We start from the raw sequence: 13,882 nt of genomic DNA, 5'->3' as shown, positions 1-13,882 counted from the left end.
CCATTCTGATAACAGGACGAAGAGAGGATTTGAGCAGAAGGTGATGCATCATTGAAAATGCAATTTCCTCCGTCATTGCTGTTTGGAGACATAGCCGAGACTTGGGAGTTGTGTTTCGCCTTATAAACTTTCTTCCATGCCTTTCCTTGCGGCATCCGTGGACATTTGTCTTTTAAATGTCCCGTTTTATGACACAGGGAGCACCTAAAAGGAACGCCCCAGTAGTCCAACCTTTGACTGGCAGATAAATTACCCCAGAGCAGATCAATGTGGTTGGGAAAACCACCTCTATAGTCTTTCTCAATCAGTATCCAGGCAACCCTTTTGTCTTTAGCACCTAGACATCTAGGGTCGACGTAAACAAATTTTCCGATCGCATTTCCAATGAAGGAAAGGGATTCCTTCGTCCACAATTCAATTAGCAGAGCAGGTAATTTGACCCAAATGAAATTGTTCTGAGGGGTGTTCCTGAGGGGGTCGAAACCTATATACCATTTGTGAAGGGCCAAGAAACTCCACCCGTGCACCCACGAGAGGCCCCAAATGATATTAAGGTCTTTAACTTTCAAAAAATGGAAACTGTACCAGTCACGCATTAGGTGGACAATGGTGGGCATGTATCCAATGAGAGGGCTCCATCGGGCTCCAAGCCATTTTCTAATCTGGCCATCGTCCATGTTTGGAAAGTGCCACTTTCCAATTAGGGCCCGGGATTGAAGGCTAGCAATACGGTCCACCAGTTTGACACCATCCAAGCAAATAGCGGGGCGGGGGGGGGATGTAATTTTAGTAGGACGATGATTATGTTTGCGACGGGGAGCAGAGAGAGAGTCTGCATTCAGATCAGAAACGAGGTGGGATGATTGAAGATGTTCTGCCAACTTGGAATGCCAATCGGGTGCATTAACAGTACCATGATAATTAGCTTCAGCCTCCATAGCCGCTTTTACTAGATCCGACGCGTCGGCTTCCACATGAAGAATGTCCATCTCAGAGTAGGAAAAGGACAGGCGTGAGCAACAAGGACGATAAGATAAGGAAAGACACGAGTCAAAGCAGGGCAAATAAATTCATTTCCAGAAAGATAGCCGCCTCGGGATATCGACTGTTATCTAAAAATTAGAAAAAACTATGCAGAGCCACAAAAGTACATGACAATTACCGAGGAGATAGTACTGATAGAGCTTAGAGATCTCTAGGTATTAATAGAAAGAGGAAACTATTTATAAACAAGGACTAAAAATAGTCAAATAAGGTCAAGTGCATCAGCCGAGGAAGTCCTTATGCACAGAGGGGTAGGTAGAATAGGAAATGGCGGCCTACAGAGGATGGAAAATTGTATTGTCAATTAAAAGCAGTCCATGACAATGCGCCGGAAATGGGTCGGAGCCAAAACGCCCGGCGACGGAAAAACCAGAAGAGATTCAAACAGGAGAAAAATGCAGGTCATGATGAAACACCCGGGCAGACAATACAACAACAAACAATTTCGAAAATGCACCACCAATGGCCAATCTTGAACCGTATATCAGAGCAAGGTCTATATACAATGAAGAATTTTCTGAGGTTTTCCAAAGACGACCTTAGCCTTTCAGAAGATATGTACCAGGACATGGATGTAGATAGCAGAGCAAACCTTCCTCTTGTAACTATAACTAAATCAGAATCTCTCTATGATAGCCCAGTAACGTGAATAACTTCAAAAGGAAAACAGGAGTATACTAAAACAAAATTAGATTATATCTTGTATTTTCCTGCACTACCAATATAATTCAGGATTCTGTATTTTCTTATATACTCCTTAAGAAACATTACAACCTGGCTTTTATAATAACAAGCATCCAAAAACATTACATGCCTATAAGGGGAATATGAAACCACTGACCTTCTACCGAGCAAGAGCCGAGGGAGAAGCGCCGCAATAGTGTTCAGCACGCCAGAGTCAGTAAGTAGTAACATATACATACACAAAATGGCTCCGGGACAAGGAAAAACCAGAGCTCAAATTAGGTAAACTAATTTGGACATACAATCACTTGGTTTAGAGAATATCTCAACCACACACCAATCTAGGACACGTCTAGATCTTAACAACTAATAGGTGTTGTGTGTGGAGCATGATTGTTCAAAGGTCTTTTGTTTCAGCCGGATGTATACCCCAGGAAGTTTGTACACCCCTCCACGTGGGGGGGTGCGGGGGGGACTTGTCCCCCACGCGGGGGTCCGGTGGGGCCGATCCCCCTGGCTGGGGGGTCCGGGGGCCAGCGGTCCCCCGGCGGGGGCTCGGGGGCAGCGCCCCCGAAGCTAAAAACAAATGTAAAATTTCCTTGTAAAAGTATAGTAATTTCTAGTCAATTTGGGCCGTTCATTAGGCAGATGATCTGACGGTAGAACTTATGTTAAGTTTAGGGTTTTTTGCCCTAGAAGGCAACCCCTCTCTTTGTATGAGGGTATTGTATTTGAGGCTGTGAAATAGGTGTGTATTCTGTGAGCGAGAAACAGAGAGGTGAGACTGTGAGAAAAAACAGAGGATATTACAGCGGATTTGCTGTAGGTTGTGTCTCTTCATTTTGCTGGATAATAGAAAGGAAGGACTGGCTGTTCGGAGTGGACGTAGCCCAAACTGGATGAACCAAGTATATCTGTGTCTCTCTTGTTTTGTGTGTTTTCTGTGTTTATATTTCTGCAATATTTTATGTGTTCCATTGCTCCGTAATATATAATTTTCTAACAACTGGTATCAGAGCCGAAGGTCTATTTGGCTGATAAACTCGCAAGAAAGAAGGGTTCCTGGTTCGAGTGGGAGCAATGGCGGAAGATGGTAAGTTCAGGGTCGAGAAATTTAACGGCCAAAACTTCTCGCTGTGGAAGATGCAGATGGAAGATTATCTGTATCAGAAAGATCTATACCTACCATTGGGTGGAAAAACAAAGATGCCGACGGGTATGAAAGACGAAGAATGGAACCTTCTCGATAGAAAGGCACTCGAAACAATACGGTTGTGCCTTGCTGCGTCAGTCGCCTTCAACATTTCGAAGGAAACCACGACAGAGGGTCTGATGCAGATGTTGTCGAAACTATATGAAAAACCCTCGGCGTCAAACAAGGTATTTCTTATGAAACGATTATTTAATATGAATATGTCGGAAGGTGGATCTGTTGCAAACCATTTAAATGATTTTAATACAGTTACAAGTCAGTTAAGTTCTGTAGGGGTAAACTTTGATGATGAAGTTAGAGCTCTGTTATTCTTGTGCTCATTACCAGAAAGTTGGAATGGTTTGGTAATGGCCATTAGTAACTCTGTTTCTGGATCTAGTACTTTAAAGTTTGATGATGTTGTCGGTGCTATCCTTAGCGAGGAAACACGACGGAAAAGCTCCGGTGAGACATCGGGAAATGCTTTGAGTGCAAAGTCTAGAGGAAGAAAAATGGAAAGAGGAAAGAGCTCAGGATATCGCAGTAAATCAAGGAAAGGCAGATCCAAGTCCAGATCGGGGATAGTGTGCTGGAAATGTGGAAAGAAAGGACACCTAAAGAAAGACTGTAGATCTCGGAAGGGAAAAGAAGGAGATGCACAGCAAGAAAACAATCATGAAGCAAATGTGACAGGTGAGGTGTTACAAGATGCTTTGATTCTTTCTTTCGAAAATATTACTGATTCCTGGGTGGTAGATTCAGGGGCTTCATTCCATGCCACACCTGATAAGAAATACTTTCATGACTATGTTCAAGGAGATTTTGGACAAGTTCGTCTGGGTGATGATAAACCCTGTAAAATCGTTGGAATGGGTAAGGTTCTTGTAAAACAGCAGAATGGAAACCAATGGCTATTAAAAGAGGTAAGGCATGTTCCAGATCTAAATAAAAATCTGATTTCAACAGGGCAGTTAGGCGGTGAAGGTTGTGTGACAACTTTCACAGATAAAGCTTGGAAGGTCACTAAAGGAGCCCTGGTAATAGCAAAAGGCGAAAAGGTTGGTACATTGTATTTATGCAATGGTATTTCTAACTCTGTTAATGCTTTAACTTCCAAAGGAGTAGATGCAACATTATGGCATCATAGGCTCGGACACATGAGTGAAAAGGGGATGAAGATTCTTCACTCAAGGAATTTGTTGCCGGGTTTGAAGAATGTTGATTTGGACTTCTGCGAGAATTGCATTTATGGAAAATAGAAGAGAGTCAGATTTCTCAGAGTTGGGAAAGAAAAGAAGAATGAAAAATTAGAGCTTGTGCATACAGATGTATGGGGACCTGCTCAGGTATCATCTCTCGGTGGCTCTCGTTATTATGTTACTTTTATTGATGATGCAACTAGAAAAACTTGGATTTATTGTATTAAGAATAAATCTGATGTATTCGATACTTTCAAGAAATGGAAAGCTTTGGTTGAGATTGAGACAGGAAAGAAATTGAAGTGTCTTAGATCAGACAATGGAGGTGAATATTGCAGCAAAGAGTTTGATAGGTACTGTTCAGAGCATGGAATTCGCAGAGAGAAGACAGTTCCAAGAACACCACAAGAAAATGGTGTGTCAGAAAGGATGAACAGAACAATCATGGAGCGTGCAAGGTGCATGAGATTGCATGCAGGATTGCCTTTACAGTTTTGGGCAGATGCTGTAGATACTACTGTTTATCTAATAAACAGAGGGCCTTCAAGTTCCTTGGATGGTGGTGTTCCAGAGGAAGCATGGACAGGTAAAAAGGTAAACTACTCTATTTTAAAGCCTTTTGGTTGTGAGACCTTTGTCCATATTGATAAAGAAAATAGAACAAAGCTTGAGGCAAAGTCAAAGAAATGTACCTTTATTGGATATGGTGTTAATGATTTTGGTTATCGCTTATATGATTACGAAAATCACAAAATCATTAGGAGCAGAGATGTAATATTCAATGAAAAGGTCTTGTATAAGAATCAATTGCAGGAAAAGAAACAGGAAAAGGAAAACAAGGAATACACAGTTCTTGATGAAATCACTGAAAAAGGAAAGGTGCCTGAAAATAATAATAATCAACAACCACAACAACAACAACCACCACAACAACAACAGGCACCCCAAACACCTAAAAGTGGTGTTAGAAGATCTACCAGGATAAGTAGACCCCCTGAACGATACTCTCCTTCATTATATTATTTATTATTGACTGATTCCGGTGAACCCGAATGTTATGAAGAAGCAATGCAGGTTGAAAGCAGGAAGAAGTGAGAGGTAGCCATGGAAGAAGAGATGGACTCCTTAATGCATAACCAGACTTGGGATTTAGTCAGGTTGCCTGTAGGAAAAACTACATTGAAGAATAAATGGGTTTACAGGCTGAAGGAAGAAGATGGAGGAAAACAGAGGTATAAAGCTAGACTTGTGGTGAAGGGGTTTGCACAGAAGAAAGGTATTGATTTTGATGAAATATTTTCTCCTGTTGTTAAAATGACTTCAATCGGAACCATTTTAAGTCTTGTAGCAGCTGAAGATTTGCATCTTGAGCAGTTAGATGTAAAGACAACCTTTCTCCATGGGGATTTGGAGGAAGAGATATATATGCAGCAGCCACAAGGATATGAGGTGAAAGGGAAGGAGAAACTAGTGTGTAGGTTGAAGAAGAGCTTGTATGGCTTAAAACAGGGTCCAAGGCAGTGGTATCTAAAATTTGACAAGTTTATGTCTGAACAAGGTTATACTAGATGTCACTCTGATCATTGTGTTTATTTGAAAAAGCAAAATGATGGCAGCTATATTATATTGTTATTGTATGTAGATGACATGCTTGTTGCAGGATTTAACATGCAGGAAATAAATGTGCTCAAAAGAAAATTGGCAAATTCATTTGCAATGAAGGATTTGGGAGCTGCAAAACAAATCCTTGGTATGAGAATAACTAGAGACAGGAAAAATCGTAAATTAACATTGTCTCAGAATGAGTACATACAAAAGGTGTTGAAAAGATTTAACATGCACAATGCAAAACCAGTTAGTACACCTTTCGCTAGCCATTTCAAACTTAGCAAGGAAATGTGCCCAAAGACCCAAGAAGACATGGATTATATGTCTAAAGTTCCATATGCATCAGCAGTTGGAAGCTTAATGTATGCAATGGTCTGCACAAGGCCTGATATTGCACATGCAGTGGGAGTTGTAAGCAGGGACATGAACAATCCAGGAAAGGAACATTGGATGGCAGTGAAATGGATTCTCAGATATTTGAAAGGTACCACAAATCAAGCATTATGCTTTGGTGGTGCAAACATTTCTCTACAGGGATACGTTGATGCAGATATGGCAGCTGACAGAGATAACAGGAGGAGCACTACAGGATATGTATTTACTGTTGGAGGAATAGCTGTCAGTTGGGTTTCAAAAATCCAAAGTGTTGTTGCACTTTCAACAACGGAAGCAGAGTATGTTGCTGCTACAGAGGCTAGTAAAGAAATGATTTGGTTACAAAGGTTTATGGGTGAATTGGGTAAGGAGCATGATAAGGGCACATTATACAGTGATAGCCAAAGTGCCATTCATCTTGCAAAGAACTCAGCATTTCATTCCAGGACTAAACACATACAGCTCAAGTACCATTTCATACGATCAGTGTTGGAAGATGGAGAATTGAAGCTGGAAAAGATACACACTAGCCAGAATCCTGCAGATATGCTAACAAAAGTTGTAACCAGGGCGAAATTGGGAATATGCTCAGTTTCAATTGGTCTTCAAGGATGACGATGAAGATGAGGAACAACCAGGTGCAAAGAGGAGTCATTGTCCAACAAATGAAGCAGCGGTGGAGTTTCTACAATCATTATCCAAGTGGGAGATTGTTGTGTGTGGAGCATGATTATTCAGAGGTCTTTTGTTTCAGCCGGATGTATACCCCAGGAAGTTTGTACACCCCTCCACGCGGGGGGGTGCGGGGGGGACTTGTCCCCCCCGCGGGGGTCCGGGGGGGCTGATCCCCCCTGGCTGGGGGGTCCAGGGGCCAGCGGTCCCCCGACGAGGGCTCGGGGGCAGCGCCCCCGAAGCTAAAAACAAATGTAAAATTGCCTTGTAAAAGTATAGTAATTTCTAGTCAATCTGGGCTGTTCATTATGCAAATGATCTGACGGTAGAACTTATGTTAAGTTTAGGGTTTTTTGCCCTAGAAGGAAATCCCTCTCTTTGTATGAGTGTATTGTATTTGAGGCTGTGAAATAGGTGTGTATTCTGTGAGCGAGAAACAGAGAGGTGAGACTGTGAGGAAAAACAGAGGATATTACAGCGGATTTGCTGTAGGTTGTGTCTCTTCATTTTGCTGGATAATAGAAAGGAAGGACTGGCTGTTCGGGGTGGACGTAGCCCAAACTGGGTGAACCACGTATATCTGTGTCTCTCTTGTTTTGTGCATTTTCTGTGTTTATATTTCTGCAATATTTTATGTGTTCCATTGCTCCGTAATATATAATTTTCTAACAATAGGAACAGACTCATTTACATAGAAAGAGTCACAAGACAAGTAGAAATTAAATTTCCAAATTTTATATGGCTTAGAATTTGGTTTTGGTGTGAAGAATATGAATAATTTTGTGAGTAATATGTGTACCATGACTACTCCAATTTTCTTGTCGGTATCAAAGCCTATATGACCTGGAATCCCTTATGGAAGAACCCAGAAAAATAAAAACACATGAATACAGATAGATACTATGTACATAAGTAGAATTAGATTAGATTAGTGTACGTGAAATCGTTGTGAAATTATTCGTTAAATTGTTGTGAAATTATTCGTTTTTGCAGAGTTTCTGCTGGTGCAAAGTCATGTGCAATTACCAATGGAAAAAATGTTGGAGGAAATCGAACGAATGGTTCAATGATGGAATGGGAAATGGCGTGATTGAGAAGGGTGTTACTGGTGTCGTTGTGGAACTGAGGAAGAAGAGAACGAATTTTGCTACAAGCAGATCCACAGACCCTGCCTCCACTCTCTCGCTCGCACTCTAAGGGCCCGTCTAGCTCTAGAACCCGCCTCAATCTGGAAGAGCTGCAAATGGGAATTGCAAAGGAAGACAACTGTGTCGAAATTCAAATTTCAACCAGTCTACGCCAGACTATTGAATCTTTGCAGTGAGTTGGGTGATTTCATTCGTTGATAAATATCATGTACTTTGTTTGCTTTCTGTGACGAACAGCAGAAGTTAGAGGACTAGGCATTTTGACATTCTCGTTTTTTGGGATCAGACCGCGCAGGGTACCTGCAAAATTTCTAGCTGATTGATGAGGCGTTGGCATTCTGACTTCGCAGGAGGATGAGGTCGACTTTTCTGCAATTTGACAGCTTCTTTGAAACCAGGGTTTCGTTTGCTTTACATTTGGTGCTGTAGAAATTGATCCAGGTGGCTAGTGAGTCGAGTGGAAGGACATCAGCGCAAAGGAGCTAATTTCTAAATGCACAACCGTTATCACCAAGAGAGATTTGCATGCTGAATAGGAGTTTCGTGGAGCAGTTAGTAAGGACAGTGCTTTGAATGAGACATTGACACTAGCAGAGGACCTTGCTGCGCTGCCTCTAGATTTATGACAGCGATGCCATTGTTATTAATTGCTTCATTGATCTCGTGATTTCAATTTCATGATTATTGATACTTTGATGGAGACTCTTCGTGTCCAGTTTCACAAGAATGGATGACAGACATTGGATGGATGCGTGTTGGTGAGCAGTGGTCACTCGTGCCACAGAATGTCATCAGAATTCAGTTTTGGGCTATTTCTTTGTGATCGTTGAACCTTGGATTCAAATAGATCCGGTTTAGAAAGGCAAAGGTGGGTCCACGAGTTACTGTTGCATTATTTCATAATCGAGGAGGAGTCAATCCGGTGGAGATCTTGGGAGGCACTCCAGAATTTTTTAACTCCGGTGGTTGCTTTATTTTAGTGATATGAATATATTGCGTGAATTTTGTGCAGTGATGTAATATAATGGAGAACTGATTAATGAATAGATTAACCTAATTTAAATGAGCGGTGGTTTTGGAGGGTTTTTTTGGTCTCAAGAGAATATGTTAATTTAATTAAGTTTGTTATAAGTTGATGGGTCTTCTTGTGTTTCGGGCTTCAATATAATCATTACAGGTTATGTTATGAGATCCATGTGTAAAAAGGTCAGTTGCATAATTGACAACGAGATACAATCCAATATTGAGATTGTCTTTTGGGAGATTATACAAAGTTCATTAACAATGGTTAGAGGTGATTATGTCTTGAATGAGTTGAATGGGAAGCTCAAAGATTATGGTGGTGAAAAGAGTTTTTTCTAGAGACTTCACAGTGGGTATAAGTGTCGAGGAGTGAGATAGATGTGACATGTGAATTGTAATTTGTCATTTTTTTTATTAATCTTTGTAATGATGTAATGTAAGCATTAAAGGGGGGGCTTGGAATAATGCTTACATTAGTAAATAGGTAGATTAATTTGTTGGTTTTGTTGAGAGATTCTCTCAACAAACAATTCCTTTTTAGGAATATGTTGGATCTCATGTGCACTATTTATATGGCTTGTAATTTGGTTTTGGTGTGAAGAATATGAATAGTTTTGTGAATAATCTTTGTACAATGATTGTTCCTCCAATTTTCTTGTAAGTTCTTCTGGAAAACCTACTAGCCATTGAAACCCATGCATACATATTCTATTACATTTCCTAAGCAACATTTTGTACACTCATTTGTCATTATAGGAAACACACAAATCCCTGAGTAAACAATCATACACTCATTCATATTGCTATTCACATTCAAATCGAGACAATCACTTCATTGTAAATACCTAAACAAAGATAAACACAAAAGCATGTAAATATGCTTTTAATAACCAATTTCTATAACACAGACACTGTACTCTGCCTTAGCCTTTCTTATGCGTATTACTCTCTCTTTTTGCCTTCTATTGCCTTTTCTGTTAGGCCTCTATTGGCTATCTTGTTTAACCATTTCTTATTAAAATATCAACCATTACAATAGACAAGATGGAGTCTCTTTCCAACATCTCACTAATTTAACTACACTTATCCTCTAACAATTCACTAATTTAACTACACTTGTCCTCATCATTAAAAATATATTACAATTTGTTTTTTTACAATTTATCACATAACGAAAAGTGCTAGCTCATCAAAATTCCCCTAAGAAACTAGATTCATTTTAGAACTAAAACACTTATATTTACATGAAAAAATCATTATTTCTAATTTATATAACTTTTAAATTATACTCCCCTTTAAAAAAATTTCCATGATCCCCTTGAACCTAAGTTACAAAATCAATTTTGAGAATATTATGCTCCCGCATCAAAGGAGACCCATCTTACTTTGTAAAGTAAGAAACAAAATAATAATAAATCCTCGGAAAAATGACAAAAATGACAAATACACTTATTAGTCCCTGCCATCTGGCAATGGCCAGGGACTATAGCAATCGAAATAGAGGTTATAAGCATTAGTTTCAACCGTTCATTAGAAGCAATAAAACTTATAAGCAATGTTTCAGCAAGGAATAAGCAATGCTTTTAGGTTTAAGTGAATTTTCAACCGCGCAAATATTTTTAGCCATCTTATTTGGCCTCTTCTCGAGGCCAAAGGTTATTACCATATAATATAATGGGCCATTTCCTTCGCATTTCCTTGGCATTCTCAAATCAGGAAACTAATGCTGGCATTACCTGAAAGCATTAAATGTTATGATTTAATGACTTGCCTATTGACTATATGTGACCAGGTTAATAGTGCAACCACGTACCCCATATTTGCATGTAATATGACATCTGCCAACAGTGACATTACATGTAATCTGACATCTGCGCAGTACTGCCCTTGCAAGTAATCTGACATCTGTGCAGTACTGCCCTCGTGTCTGGTCCTTGTCCTTCATTGGCATCTCCTACTGGTCTTTGTCCTTCATTGGCACCTCCTAGTTCTTTTGTTGGCTGCTTGGCTTTCGCTGTTGCTGGTTCAAAATGTGTTTCAGGCAGGGCTAATATAGAACCAGAACAAGCTAATCTTACAGAACCAGAGCAAGCTAAGCTAACGAAATTCAGAACAAGTCAAGCTAACGAACATGGGTAAGATCGATACATACCTAAGCAGAGCCATCCCTTCGCAGACCCTGCTTTTTTGTTTCTATGGGTTAGGGGGAAATCATTCTGTAACGCTGCAATTCAGAGAGAATGGGGAAATCATTCTGTAACGCTGCAAGGCAGGGTCTAGTTAGGCCTCCTCCCGACCCTTTGAAAGTGATTACTGGGGCGCCATGGGCATACCTTCAGGAATGGATTTATTAACAACAAATGCTATGGGAAAGTAAGGTCCGGAGGGCTTGTGCTTCCTAGTGCAAGGTTTTCTCCATAGCCGGCACTGGCACTTTCACTTTACCAATAGCTGCGGGTATTGTGAAAAGAAATGGATTGTGGGTACTGGCACTTCATCAATAGCTGGTACTGAAACTACTTTATCCACTTACTTCATCAACGACTTAACTGTTCTGGTGGCGTTCGTTCCTATTGTGTCCTTCCAAGGCCACGATGTTGGTAATCTCTCGGCCGAACCAGACCCGCTCAACGCTCCTCGCTCTTCGGGGGCATTGTGGCTTCTAGGGAATTGAAGAGGATGAAGTAATGGTTCAGAGCTTTGACGAAACGGTCTATGAAAGTGGGGCCGTTGTGGTCTGCTTCAAGTTCTGCCAGAGCAATCTCAAGCAAATCGAAACTATCAATGAATTTAGCTTGATTTCAAAGCTGTATTGAAATCCAGTAAATTAACGAACCTGTGAGATGAAATCTGGCCCTTCTTGTCCTTTTTCCCGTACCCTGACCACATACTGGCTCGCAGATCATCCCTTAATTGTGCACTTTAGATGGGATCAAAACGCCTGGGGATCTTCATGGTCGTTCCTGCTCGGCTCTACTTCTCTATATATCTTCGCCATTTTGTTCCTCAAAATGGTTCTCATTTTCAGGAAGAAACCCTTGCCCTTGGGCCCAATTCCAACATTTTATAATTTGGGACTACTAGCGATTCGGGTCGCCATTTTTGTGGGGTGTTTGGTGGCAACCTCTGTGGAAATTAAGGAGACAAGATGGATTTGGAGGAAATCCATGAGTTCTGCAGAGTGGGTGCTCTGTTTCCCTCTCAGAACTCGCTCTGTTGGCCGAGTATTTTTCTGGTCATATCTCTTCTATCTCACCAAACATTGTGAACCGTTGATTACATTTATCATGCCTCTTTTGATCTGAGTGACATGAAAAATGATGTAAACAGTTACAAGTCACAGAAACTTTCAGAAAACAATAACAGTGAGGAAAATAATGGCGTTACACACACAGTTTCAGAAAACATTGGCATCGCACAAACAGTTTCAGAAAATGAGATAAACAATGGTATCATGTTGACAAATTCAGAAAATGGTGGCAGTGAGGAAAACAGACACAATTTTTTCATTTTCAAGCCACGAAAGGTAAAGCTCAATGACATTCATTGCAGAATTAAACGCTAGCTTTCTGAACTAAGTTACATATGTTAGCTTGATGCAACATTTAAGTGGCGCTGTTACAAATTGCATGCTATGTAATGGTGATAGAGGATAGAGTGGTAAGGCATGTGGCTCTCATGCGAAGGCCCACATAGTCCACTAACTTTTTTTTATTATTTTTATTTTATTCCATGCATTATATTTATTTAAGTTATCAGGTTCGATCTACAGACGGAGCGGATTGAAGGAGGCCCAATCTGATCTGACTGAATGATGAGATACTTTTCTTAAGCTTACTTAGTTAGAGGGCTATTCTAACTTGTATTGGTAAGGGGTAAATTGAAAAACGACTTCTGCTTTATATTGTAATCCGATCAGCGTCCCATCACTGAAAAGCTGATTATTGAACTAATCATTATTTCAAATAGCACGGGGGTAAATGCTAGTCATTTGGCTAAACTATATATATATATATATGCTACGAAATCGGAGAACTATAGTACTATTTAGTGGATACCTAATATATTGATTTCCGTCGGTGGGCAATGTCTTACTTACTGTCAAAATTCTAATAAAGTGAAACCACTCGGTAAACTGAATCTCCCACTAGATTATAAACCGACTTTGGAACTCAATGAGCGCATAATGAGCACCAATCATTTTGTAGATAATAATCATATGGTCGCTTTCAGTCACGAAATCCACCGGCTCAGGCTCTGTATCTGATAATGACTCCCCTATTCATAGTAAGGCTGCCTCTACCTCCTTCGTTGCTTACTCTGTCCCTGATAAATGCTGATTCAACTTTGGAAATTGGTACTGCTTTCATTTGCCTATTTTATCACTTCCACCACCTACTTGATTAATAGATCATAGTATATTCCATAATGAAGGTATAGGTAAATCAAACACCTTACTATCCAGGCACACACTGCTCCCTTTTGTATTTTGCCTAAGAAATTGTAAAGGGGAAGTTTAATATGCCAGGCTCCTCCTGCTCCCTTGCACAATGACCTCATATTTTGTGAAGGGTAGTTTATCTGTTCTACATCTGTGTTTTGTTTTTTCAGGAATATGTGGTTCTCAGAAATTTGTTTTTTATTTTGGATGTTGTGTTTAAGCTCTTGACCTATATTTGTGTTAACAGCTTATCTGTTGTCTGTTTTATTTTGTAATGTGCCGTTTATACTCAAAAATATTTTCTATTTTAATAGAATAATGAAGAGTATTTCCATAAACAAGCTATTGAGCAATTCAGGTGAGGTAGAAGTCAAAGGGTATCAAGGGAACAATTGGATGAAGGATCAATCAGATTAATAAAGCAACTGCAACCAGTGAAGAATAGATCAGAAGCACCAATTCCACAGATATGTTGATCAAAATTTAAAAACAATAT

The sequence above is a fragment of the Pinus tabuliformis genome, chromosome 8 (genome assembly GCF_031772625.1).
Source record: "Pinus tabuliformis cultivar Carrire ecotype Pingquan chromosome 8, CPIR1, whole genome shotgun sequence".
Lineage (NCBI taxonomy): Eukaryota > Viridiplantae > Streptophyta > Pinopsida > Pinales > Pinaceae > Pinus > Pinus tabuliformis.
Note: the sequence above shows the minus strand (reverse complement) of the source record.